Below are 13,194 nucleotides of genomic sequence, written 5' to 3'. Positions count from 1 at the left end.
ATGCCGAATGCGAAGCAGTTAGGGCGAAAGGACAGTTCATTCAGCGCCCGCTTCTGCTCGCGATCAATACTGGGCCATCGGTATACCTTCAATGGTTGTGTGTCCACAGCAAGCGAGCAGCCAAAGCCCCTCGCGACGCCCCGTTCTGGTTTTCAGGTCACGGCACCGACCGCGGGTCTAATCTGGCAGTCTGCACACCAATGCGCTGATGACGTCCCAAAGCACCGCATTAATCAGCGGAGGCCAGAAGGCGCTCGAGCATGAATTATGGCGGCCCGCATATGCGCTGATGAACGCAACAGCGAGACAGCGCACAAAGTGCTCAAGGAAGAGCACGAGGACGGAAGGAAACGAGCACTTCCCTCCATTCGTTGCCTGCAGAACGGCAGAGCTCCGAAAAACGAACGCGCCCCTGAGTGTTTCCGCGTCGTCGCCATGGCGATGACACACCAAGAGTCGGACGAGACAGAGCGCACTCGCCGTCATTTAGCGAGCGCCCGCAAATGACAGGAGGCGTCACACGCTTGCGAAAGAACCGTCGTATCATGGGCACACGTCTCTATCCCGCGAGTGCATAATGCCGCAACAGCTGCTCACTGGCACCCATATTCATACGAGTTTTGCCGATACAGGTTCTTAACCGTGCGCACATTTTACAGCCTAAAGAATGGGGCGCACACTTTGAGCCCCGATGCTCGCAAGACGACGACTTTCGCGTCACGAGCAAATGGGCCTCCACAGTCGAGCGGAGTAAGCAAACGTGGCACTCCACCGGTGGGAAACTATATACCACCACGAGTAGTGCACGCGCGCAACGTGGAATAAAGCTTGTGCAGAAAAGCAGGGGGCCTAAGCTACGTCGGCAGTCTCCGATGGCATAACGAAAGTAAGCAAACGGTTGCGCGTCCATCCTCCGCAATGACTGCCACTGACCTAAATTGTTCCCGCGCTTTAAACGCAACTGCTCGATCAGACGAGCACAGTATGCCAGAGAAGAACAAGGGCTGTAAGGCATCCACATCACGTGACGCTATGCACGCCGCCCCCTTCCAGTCATGTTCGGGAACAAAACGCGCCCTCCTTCTCCACAGAAAAGTGACGCTTATTGAGCTACTAGCGACAAGCTTTTTCCTTACTTTACTTAATCCTTACTTTCCTGCGCAATGCCGTAGTGTAGGTAGTAATTTAAAAAGAAAAAAAAAACGATACTTGTCCTGTAGCTTTGGTGGACGGAAACGTGACGTGACGGTTGGTTGGTTTGTGGGGTTTAACGTCCCAAAGCGACTCAGGCTATGAGAGACGCCGTAGTGGAGGACTCCGGAAATTTCGACCACCTGGGGTTCTTTAACGTGCACTGACATCGCACAGTACACAGACGCCACTCCGTTTCGCCTCCATCGAAACGCAGCCGCCGAGGCCGGGATTCGATCCCGCTTCCTTGGGAACAGTAGTCGAGCGCCGTAACCACTGCGCCACCCCGGCTTTTTTTTTCTTTTCTTTATTGCCTGCCTTTGCAAGACAAAACCCCGGCGGGGCGGAAACATGACGGACAGTGGGAGTCAAAAATGTAGCCTAAATGCATTGCTGCATTAAAACTAATCAACGCAATCGTTCGGAAGATGCAGAATACATTCGGTGAGGCTCGGAGAGCAGCGAATTTCCTCGAAAACGAAAATTACGGATGGACAGCTGGCAACAGTTCTGCATGTGTCGAACGAATGGATGTCCGCTGTTCACACAAAGGTATTTGCGAAGAGTGTAGCCGGATACAGAACGAAGCGGCAAATGTCCCTCAAAGGAGTCCGCCGATGCTGACGACATCGTGGATAATCGCCCCGGATAGCTCATCGGATTAACCGCGGCATCATAAAACTCGGTCGTTGATGGCCTCCCTGCCGCCTCATTCTCGAGTTGCATGCGACTCTAGTGTAGCTGCTGTCGACTCACGAGACAAGGACGCCACCTTGGAAGCTACATACAGATTCCGCGATTTCTTCGCGTTGGTAAGTTTCGCGGGCAGTTAAAAGTTCCAACGTTCTTTTTCAACATGCTCGTCCAGAAATGGTCAGCGCCACGCAGAATTGGCCACCTAAAGTCATCGCTCTAATTTAATGATAGGTGCTGAGAGGAAAGAGCTGAAGTGCGTCAACTTTCAGCAACACTGCCGCGTTCAGATGACGCGACAGCGGCCGGCAGGACTCGAAATGATCCAAATCGTAGCGCTGTGTCTCCAGGGAGGCGAGACAACAAGCCCATCAGCGCCTTTAGCTCCGACTCGACCATCGGACGCGTTTACGCAGCGACACATTGGAGAAGGCCTCGCATGAAAAGCCCGGCATCTTTTCGCGTCCTTAACAGCGTCGAAAACTGCTTGTTGTCCGGGCATTCCGCCCCGAGGAAACACTCTCCGTGTGTGTGTAGTCCAGCGCTAAGGACGGGGATTCACCGCGCGCTTTCGCTTAATCCTCACGTCCAGACAGCAGCCCAGTTATTGTCGCCGAGATAAGCGCGTCCTCCAAAGCGCCTCGATGGCGGCAACGTGGGGCAAGCAACGAAGTTCTCGCGGGAGCTTAATCGGCGTCGCTGTGGGTAACGAATAGAAATATGGCAAACGAAACAGCCAAGACAAACACACAACGCGGGTCACTTGTATCTGGGCGCGCACCGAACGAGCGGCGTCCTGCAGCGTAGACCCCCACCTCGCTCTCCAGTCACGAAAAGGCGTTCCGCGAAACAGCGGGATCCGTCAGACGCCGAGCGGGATGGCCTCTCCACTCGCTTTTGTCTCAGCGGGGTCAGCGGCTGAATGGCGCGCACTAAAAACGGGCGCAACTCCGAAGGCGCACGCACAGCGCCGCGACCCAATTCGCGCCGAGGCGATTCCAGCAGCGGCCCTTGGCCTTCGACCGTCCTCCCACACCGCCGCTGGGCGCGAGACAATGGGCTTCCCGTGGCTCTTCCAATTAAAATCAAAATGACGGTGGTCACGACCGCCTCGAGAGATGACCGACTGCCGATAGAGAGATACGCGCAATGCGGTCATGTGCCCTTCGCTGCACACCAAGCAATAGAGGGAGAGCAGGTGTCAACCATCCAGTGGTAACACTAAACACATGCACTGAAAAGCTGCGGATTGTTCATGGCGCTTTCCTGATGTCGCCAGTCCGGCGTTTTAGGGCACCAAGTGGCGAATTCTCTTCGAAGCAGTTCAGGGGCAGCTTGAGGGGTTGACCTGACAGGAAGAAGACCCTCCGTAATTTGCCACAAGTTCGGCATCGCATTTTCGCCGTGTGCTATAGATTTGACCGTCGCCGAAGTGTCAGCGCACACGCGCTCACAACGAGGAAGAGCTCTCACTGAAAGTCTGATCAGTGCCAGGCAAGCAAAACCACAATGTCAGGCGGCGTCGCGCTGCAAGTATCGAGCAATTTTCGCCACCCGCGAATTTCGTCCGCGGACCAGGAAATGCGCCCCGAATGCCCGCCACTGCGGCCTTCGAGGTCGGCGACGCGAGTCCGGTACGCTTCGAGGGTTACAGGCGTACGTGACCGGGGAATACGCAGGGAGCCCCAACCTACATTCGGAGCGCCAACAGACGAGATATGTATGCAAACTACTCGAGCCCCATTTTCATCCTCTCGAAGAGCCACCTGCGTTTACGACGATGCGCATGACCTTCGCCCGATCGAGAATCCACGCGTCGAAAGCAAGGCGCTTCACCGAGGCCGGATAGTGCGTCGATTAGCGACTAATCTCGCGTCAGTGAACACACTGCGCGCGAAATGGCGATCTGCCTACGGAAAACAGAGTCGAATGTCGCTTTTACATGGAAACAGTCAGCCCAAAGAACGATGGCTTCTGAAACGACGGCGGGAAGTTCAATGAGTCAACAATCCCAAATGTCTTCTCCTTCAGCGATTATCTGCACGCAGCACTAGCGATTTAATACGCCTATTCTTAGCTGTTTGATTCAGGGATAATCACCGGCCTATCGCGGCTCGTATTTTCACGTGCTCTGATCAATGTCACAGCGCGATATGCAGGCACGGGTATACTTATTAGTGGAGTTTCCCTCCACGTACGGACAAACACGCACATGTGACCAAAGCCCCAATGTGGTGCTCTGGGTGTTACCGCCCCGCTGACAGGCATAAGCCTCGTTTACGTGAACCCGAAGCTAGTAAACCTATTCGAGTACACTAACGCTAGCGCGTAGAGTGGAGGTGAGCCAGATGTCGGGCTAAGTCAGCCAGACTAGCGGTATGCACGGGCTCTGGCCCCTCGGATCGAAGCCCTCGGGCTCGAGCCTGGTCCAGGCCAAAGTATTTGTCTCGGGCCGGACACCGATCCCGAGTACAAGGGCGGACCTTTTGCGAAAGCGCGAATATGTTCATGGTGCGCTAGGCGTCTCAATTGCAATGAACCGCACGAAGAGTTTTCTGGCGTCCTCCACACGCGAGAGCGTCCGAGTTCTCTCCCGACGTCGTTCCGCCACGCGCAATCGGCGTGAACGAATCTTTTTCTAAGCGTCAACGACCGAGCGGAAGGACTGCGCTCTTTCGCGTCTCCCGCTTTGGTCATACCGGCGCTTATGTTTAAGCACCTGCTTTTCATGCGTCTCTGTTGTGGACTTATCGACGTTGTACCAGTGGACACGGGGCGTAACACCCAGTCGAAGCATCCTCCAATCTCCTCGTTTCCCGGCGCAGGCAATGCAGTGGCGGCGACCTGTCGGCGCCGAGAAAAGACCCGATGCGATCTCAGGAAACACCCACGAACCGCAGACAAAACGCTCTCCAAACGCCAGGCGAAAGAATGGAGTAAACTTTAAACTCACACCTATCCAAATCGCCAATCATGCCGCCTACACGACTCTGATCACTGGGAGGCTCCAGTGCTCAGCCCCGGCCCTGGGACACAGATCAAGCTCCTCCAGCTGGCTGAAAACGCCGCCCAAGGGATATCGGCAGTCGTTTAAAAGGCATGTAAAGCTAAATTATAAAGCGCGCACCAGCAATAGGTGGCTCATCAATCCTCTCTGCAACGCAAAAAAGTTTTAAGCTAGCTCCATTATCTCCGGACGTATGGCCAATAAAAAATGATGCCCCTCCTCTCACCCCTCAACTCGTACCACGCCGGCGTGCACGCAAGGAAAATGAGCGGGCGCGCCCAACAGCGGGCTGAAACCTGGCGTAGTATTGCTATCGCAATAAAATACGCCCCCATGAATGCATTTTTATCAATACTCCGCCAGGTTTCGAGCCGTCGCGTGGTCCCGGCGGAGGCCACGCTTGACCTTAACAGCAGAGAAGGAGGAGCAGAAGAAGGAGAAGACTGGTAACTTACGCTCTTGTGTCATACTCTTTAAAGGATGAGCTTAAGTATCCCCAACAATGTAGCCCCTTACACGGATAGGGCGCGATAGGGAAATAATGCAGCAGGCAAAAGAAGCTTCCGCCGCAATTCAACTAGGGTTAACCAGAGTTAAACCACAACTAATTTTTTGTATTAATAAGCGCTCAATGCATTGGCGGTGTCAAGAGAAGGAAATCCTCCGCACAGTCAGCCAGAGAGACTTGAGATCTCATTTATCTCAAGCACGCCTTGGGTCATAGCTGCAAATGATTATGAGGGTGCAAAATAGACGCCACTTACAAGACAGGTTTATTCGCCAAAACCCACCAATTTTATTGCGAAAGCAATATACTGCTATAGGTTTCGAGCCTTCAGCGTAGCGCGGCCAGTAGCCACGTCCTACCCACGTAACGCTGTGACGTTACACCCCACGTGACACACGGGCTGGCAGGAGCTGCCAACTTGGGTCTCTCGTTTCACATGGGACGGTTGTGTCAGAATCAGCCTGCCAGGACCCTTGCATTCAAGTTACCCCTATAGGCCACTAAGGCACGTTATATGTGGGCTGAGGAAGAAGAAAAAGAGAAGAACGCTCGGTCACCCGCAGCTAATGCTTTCGCTCAATATGTGGTTCAGCAGCGTTGAACCCTTGTCATTTTTTTTTACGATACAGCTAACTTAGCCAATCCGTGACATAGATTCCGTGACATGGCTTGGTTGCATCATAAAAACGAGCGGGTTTTGGCGAATAAAGCTCTCGTGTAAGTGGCTGTTTTCATATTTTGCTTTGCCTGCCTTCGACTCTTATGCGATGGCCTTAAAATAATGTCAACCCCTTCAAATGGCCGGAGCCGCTCTACATGACACGACTAATCTATTGGCAGAAAGAGAGACGACCTGCAAACGCAAGCTTTGAAAATTACGGGACTCTCCACTCAAAAGACAACGCACAGCGTGGGGGCTCGTGAAGAAATCAATTCTGCCGCCAGACCTCTCTGGAGTTCACCGGAAGAGCAGCTTAGAACAGATACTTGCCCTTCCATCATGACACGGCTTCTTCGGAAGCTTCCCAATGAAAACACCTTGCTTCGTCAACCGCTCAGGGTCAGCCGTAAACTGTGACGGGCAACGGGCGGATGCATCGCTCACTGAGGAGGCAAGATTCAACGAAAACGGACGCTGACAACGGTGCGATTAGGGCCGCACGAAGCCCGTCCGTACGTCCATGACGGCGCGCACGGCCTCCGGGAGGGACGACGCACCTTAGATAGCGTTAAGCCCTTTGAAGAGACCTCGAAACGCGCCCTTGCAGTCGTATGCACCAACTCGAATCGGGCGTGAGCATCCTCTTTCGAAACATTTGTTCGGGCCAGTTACAAACCTCAAAGGCTAATAGTTGGCGCGAATGGAAACGAGTTTGCCATTTAAATTCCAATAAAAATTTGTCAGCCCAGAGGCAAAATAAAGCTCAGAACTTGTCTGAACTTGTGCGCCAGTCAGCATTTAGCGGCGGCCAAAGGTCATGCACTGTTTTCGCAGAACGAAACCCTGTCGCAGCGGTACACGCGGATTCCTTCGGGAAAACAAACGAAAAAAAAAATCTGGAAGCTGCGCCGTCTGCAAGTAACTGAGAAACCGCGGAGGCGCAGCGACAGCCGGGAAGGAGAAATAACATCTCCAATACAACTGAGAAAGCGGAAAGACTGACGCCAGAACAAACGCAACTGAGGGGCCTGACTACATACTAAGCCGTTGCAAAAACATCTGAGTTGCGGGTGAACAGCGCACTCAACAGTTCCGTTCGCGCGGTTTTCACAGCGAGCCTATCTCATTTGCGCAAGGCTTCTTCCCTGGAGGAAAAGCGGCAGCTTTCACTGTGGGGCATTTCTGCAGACTCATCAAGCGTCGGCGGCGCCGCCTTTTCTCCAGCACGCTCGGAGGCCAGCCTTGAGGAAGGCCGCCACACTCGATCGGCGAACAGGGCTGCTCAGCGATTCAGGACGCAAAGTCGGCGGACATGCATGCGGGGCCGATACAATCACGCCGCGCTTGTTTCGCGCGTTACAAATGGCGGCCGGAGCCTGCTCCGAAACGATGAAAGCGCGCGCGGTATGCAAACCGCGCGAACGTAGCCGGCAAAACGGCCTCGTCAAAGAGCGGAAAAGCGGTCGGGCTCACGGCGGAAGCTGGGAAACGAAAAAAAAAAAAATATGGCAGCACTTTCCCGAAATTGCGAGCTGTATGAAATTCAAGAACAATTCGGTTATGTCTGCTTACGCCATTTCTGCGAAAAAATAAAAACGGTAAAGACCAGACGGCCACCACGGTATATGGAGTGGAAGTAGCAGCTTCACGTTTATAGAAAGCTCGACAACAGCGGCGGTAGTGAGCGATAACGAACGCTGAACGCAGCTCGCAAAGCGCGCTGAAGATCGAAAATAACGAGGACAATTAGTCGAACTAAGACCCACAGACTTAAACCCCCCTTAGTTTTTCTCGAGCTGCTAGAACTTGTTCAGAAAGTTCCAACCTAAACACGCAGCGAGCAATGTTCCATACCGCGAAAAAAAAAAAAAAAAGTCGGACATACCTATTTCAGGCTTTTCTTTTTTTCCTGTAGCAGCTAGTAGCTTGAGAACTGAATTTGGGAAAAGTATAAAATTTCGGCTAAAAAAAAAAAAAAAAACTTTGAAAAGGGGAAATTCCCCGAATGGACATCGCTGCACGCAACCATAAACGGGGAGACTTTGCGCTATCCCTTAATAGCAGGTGGCTAGAAACAAAATTCAACTTTTCTGTGACACTCAGGTTCCAAAAACTTACACCGATAGTTTTCAGCAAAAATAAGGGGAGGTTTGGCCATGGCTCGCTATAAATGGTCAATGAAGGATGATGGCTTGAACAGCAGGCCAGGTGCCGATGTCGCAAGCTGGTACGCGGCTGCCACGGGCGCGATGCGTCAAGCGCCGCGCGATGCTGAGAGGAAAGAACGCGCGACCTTGGCAAGGAACGACGTGGACACCCAGCGCGGGGAAAAATGCGCGCAAACCATCGCATCGGCGCAAACCATGGCAGCGCTCGCCCACAGTGCGAGTATAAGCTGTGGGAGCGGAATACACGAATGTGAGAAACGCAGAGCATGTGAGCCACGAACCCATCGACGCTGAAAGCGCATGGCGCTGTGAAGAATTCCGAAGAAACTGAAAACGGAAAAGGTAATAGCACATGGACTCTATATACAGAGTGCCCCCCCCCCCTCCCCCCAATGTCGGTGGGTGGGGTTGGGGGGGAGGGGGGGTCTCTGAAGAACCTTTACGCGCGAAGTAAAAGGCTGACTGAAGCGAGGTCGTGCTCTGCGTACGGCGACGGCGTGCAAGCTTCTTGGCTGCTGCAAAGCTGCTTGGTTAGCGCAGGCATTCGAACATGCAAATTACAGCCCCGCCCTCCCCTTTTCTGAATACCCTACGGTAAGAGTTACGGCTCAGACAGGCCTAATATGACCCGCTTATTGCTGCCCTGCCACAAACTCAAAAAAGTACACTTCGCCGCAGACAGAGTCCATATTTCCACGATGGTTTTCCAAGCCCTATCGGCCAACAGATCGCGCACCGAGTGGCCTTGAGGCCTTCGGGTCTTTTTCCGCCCGGCAGAGCCGGGCAGGCATTCCTTTGTGCTCTGCGAACGCTATCAAAGCGCATCCTGCCGTGACTGGGAAAAAAAAATAAAAAATAATGAACTGAGGCGGGGTGGTGTCGCGCCAGCCTAAGCAATCTGAATGTGTTCACAACAGGCGCCGGCAAAGGAAGTCTACTCCACAGCCTCGACAATTGACAACAATGACTTATTCGCTCCTGTTTCCGGTTTCTAGTGCTCGCCCTGGATTAGCGCTGTTCGGTGTACAGCTAATTCGGAAGCAGATTCGATTAGCGCCCGACAACCGCTGATAGCGACTGCAAGCGCCGTAGTTGTTTTGCGGGCGATTTTCGTGCCGCGCTGTGCCAGGATGCTGCGCGAAGATGGGCGGACCTAGAAACGAGGAACAGCCGCGCTAGAAAATAAAGGGTCCGCGCAGGACAAAAAGCACAAGGCTCGACCAAGTTGGCCTCGATGCCCCTTGAAGAGAGGAAGACCGTGCGCTAGAAAACGAAATCGGACGCAAGCAAGACGAGACAAAACGCGCCAGATGAAACATAGAGCACGCCCTCTTGTTTCGCTTGGCGGCCGCTACGCCGTGCGGAAGGGGGCTCGATTAGAGAGGAACGCCTTCAGCGAAGAGAGCGAGGCAGCGGGCGAGAGAAGAGAAACAATCAAGACTCACGCTGCGTTCATTTATTTCTTTGGTTCACTCATTTTGAGAGGTTCGCTCGGAAGCGTGCCAAGATACGACTTCCGAATGTAGGTCACGCGACAAAAATCTCGGAAAACGGAAGCATGAACTCGCGCGGTTCCGCGTCGGAGAGGGAGGTGGGAGCAAGGCGGCCGATAAGCGAACGGTTTCGCCGACGGCTGCGAATCATCGCCGAGCCCCGAACGCTGCAGGGCGACTGGGAGGCGTAAATAGAAAGAGGGGGCATATAGCTGGCACAGAGCTCACCGTTTTACACTCGGCGATTACACTACGCAAACTCGCCGGCGGCGTGCAGCGTTCTAGCAACGTCTGCCACCGCGAGAAGTCGATCATGCACCGGTCCAAGAAAATGAGCTCAGGAGAAACGCGATGAACGAAAAGCGCAAGCTATCGCCTACCGCTCGGCCAGCTGTCATTCTCACGCTGCAGAAGGGTCAAGGTACAAAGGCCGCATTCCATCACCGCATGCGTCGGAACGTCAAGAGCGCCCGGGTGAATTGCTTATACAGCCACGCCCATGAGCTGACTGTAATGGTGGCAGCGTTTGCCAGTGCCGGCTCATTTTGGTGTCCAACTTAATGTCGAGAGCGCCGCAGAGTTCACTGAACTGTTGCCTCAGCTATTGTCTCGACACACAACGACGAGGCGCTCCCGTGCCGCCGCTTCGGCCTCCGAGAGGGCCGGCCACTGTTTCGGAAAGAACGGCAGATCACAAGGAGTTGCTCTAAATAACGCGCCGCTGAAACATTTCCCGATAAAGGCATGCCCGCATGGGAAGTACGTGCGAGCAGAACGAAAATGGGCAAAAAACAAAAATAAATTACGGTGGATGAGACGCAACCCGAACTAACCAAAAGAGGATGCAGATATTCAGGAGCTGCCACATCGACAAAACAAATAGTGAGCCCTACTCGAAAACAAGCTCGCGCCGGCACATTGCACGAAAAAAATTACTCCAAGTCAGGGACGTGAAATTATTCCTATGTATGCGTGTGCTGCTTGGCCAGAAAACAATGTGGGCAGGACTCAATGCCACTGCTCGAAGGCAAACAACTCAAAGGCGCCTAAGCAGCACAGCAAGGCGGCTCACGCATTGGCCTCACGATACTATCATACAAAGGAGACATTAAAATGCGGACACCAGTATGGAAGAGAGCTTGCCGGTTCCACAAATTAAAAGATGTGGAATCGTGCTCTGCAACAAACTAAACGGCGGCCACCTATGTAGACGACAAACTTTCTTCCTGGAGCTCACCACACGTGCAGATTTAACGTTACATTAAGTCGTGAGCCATGTAAGAAAATCTTGCGACGTCTTCCGCTTACACAGCGCGAACAAATTCGGGTCAGTGGCACCGATACAGTTTAAGCCTTTTATAACAAGCTACTCGTGAAGAGTTGACGACACAGTTTCGGCTATATCCACCTTATAGGCACGCACAGAGCGACTTGGCGAGCAGTCAATTCCTGCAATTGGGATTCCATGCCAATCAAATGAAAAGCAGCTCGCTGATGGATGTCGCGGGTATATTCGCATCGTCCTCGCTGTGACCGAGATCAATACCAACGTTTAAAGCGTACCAAAATTTTACGACAGCGCACAACCAGCGGCTCGAAATTTCCTTTCGTCCGAGAGCTCTCTGGGACAGCTTTGTGTGGCGCCACGGATACGCGGGCGAAGCTCCACAGTGTATGCCACATATGTGGCTTTTGCTAGGTTTCGGTTTGAATTACGTCTTGACGTTGAATTAGGTTCAACAGAAATTAGAGGTGTTCCTTTACGCTAGTGAAGGCCTATGTGAACGTAAATTGGAGACGGATAATTAGTTCCCGTGATGTACAATGTCGAAACAAGCGAAATAGCAAAAGCGTACCAAAACCGGCGGGGAGACGCGGCAGACGCAATCTGTCTACGCTATGCTAGATTGCCGACAGGCGGCGCAGCTACCAACCTGTTATACTCGTGATGTATTGGCTAGTAGCGTAGTGCAATCTTCATCTAATATTAAAGTGAATACTTCCAAAAAAGGCAATATTTCAGAGCAAGACGAAAGTTAAAGCGCCCAACAAGACGAGGGCAGTGAAGAAGACGTGAAACACACGAGCGCTAACTTGTAACCGTTGCAAGTTAGCGCTCGTGTGTCTCACGTCTTCTTCACTGCCCTCGTCTTGTTGGGCGCTTTAACTTTCGTCATGTATTACCAACACGCCCAAACAACCATTTTTTTTTTTTTTTCCATATCAAGGTATATAGTGAGCTGATCCGTTTCGGCTCTGTACCTTCGCCGCATAGCCACCGAAAGTTGTCCCCAAGTATAGTCAGCGTGCATCCATTAAGTGGAAGCTGACATTATGTGGGAGCCCATTTGGTGGTACAGAGGGGTGACGAACTTTCACAGATGAATAAGTAACAAGCTGGCGTCAGCGTTTCATTATTAGGGCAATATTACCGCGGATGTCCCTCATTGTAGAGGGACGCTGGCATTGTTGCACGTAATTACGAACGATTGGAGCGCTAGCCTGAAACCTCCTGGCCAACAAAAAAAGTTGCGCGCGAGTCAAACTGCTCCAGGTCATAGGAAAAGGACACAGCGAGGTGGCCAGGCAGGTAAGACAGCAACGTGCACCCACGGGCGGCCACCAGACAGCTTCTGGCGAGACACAGCGTAATGCACGATCCCGCAGCGTCTCATAACTCGGCGCGCTACATATTGCCTCCGTTGGGATAAGCCAGGAGCAAAAAGAACGATCCCCCGGCGACAGCCCCACTGTGGCGCAATGATGCTGCGGGCCAGAGTAAAAACGGGCGCACGGTCAGCCCCCATATGCGGAGCACGTTGTCGGATAAGGCGACCGTGGACGGCCCCTTCCAGGTCACCCCGTTTCTCAAAGAACCCGCAATAGGACCGCCTGGCTAAACAATGGAGTCGCCGAAGAAGAGACGGGAGCGCCACATAGAGAGCCACTGATAGAGCACGTAAGCAACGCCCCTGCTCGTCGAAACGAAGCCATGCGGGTGCGCCGGAATACGCGTCGTATCGCGCATACCGTCGATACTCAGTCGTTTGTGTCGTACGACGGAAAACCGCGTCGTGCGAGCAGAAACCGCAAGACACCGAAGCTTCGCATCCTGCGATGGGGGAGCAGGGCTCTGGGGCCGAATTACGCTCCAATTCCATCGCACAAGCTATCACAAACGTGTCACAAACCGATCGGCTATCCGCGCTCCTATACTGGTCGGTTCTGACCGGCGGGCCTGTCGACCATTAGGAACGGGGGCTGATTGACAAGTTTGTGACAGCTTCTGCGATGTGATTGGAGCACATTTCGGCTCCTGTTTTCCAAGTACAAACAAAGCAGGCGTTCTGATGCTCACTCAGCCAAATTCAACCGCAACTAGACGCCATTAAATCCATTTGCGACGATACACCCAACACGTGGGTTCAAGAAGCACATGGCATTTAGAACCACCAAGGCTGCGTAAACTGGAC

General features: G+C 53.0%; 1 protein-coding gene across 4 annotated transcripts in view; it reads right to left on the bottom strand.

The window, feature by feature from the left end:
- mgl (low-density lipoprotein receptor-related protein megalin) overlaps nucleotides 1-13,194 on the bottom strand; it is a 190,113-nt gene that overhangs the window by 107,610 nt on the left and 69,309 nt on the right. The window lies entirely within an intron of this gene.

Source organism: Amblyomma maculatum, chromosome 1 (genome assembly GCF_055883805.1).
Source record: "Amblyomma maculatum isolate TAMU_Amacu chromosome 1, ASM5588380v1, whole genome shotgun sequence".
Classification (NCBI taxonomy): domain Eukaryota; kingdom Metazoa; phylum Arthropoda; class Arachnida; order Ixodida; family Ixodidae; genus Amblyomma; species Amblyomma maculatum.
Note: the sequence above shows the minus strand (reverse complement) of the source record. Positions and strands in the feature narration are given on the sequence as shown.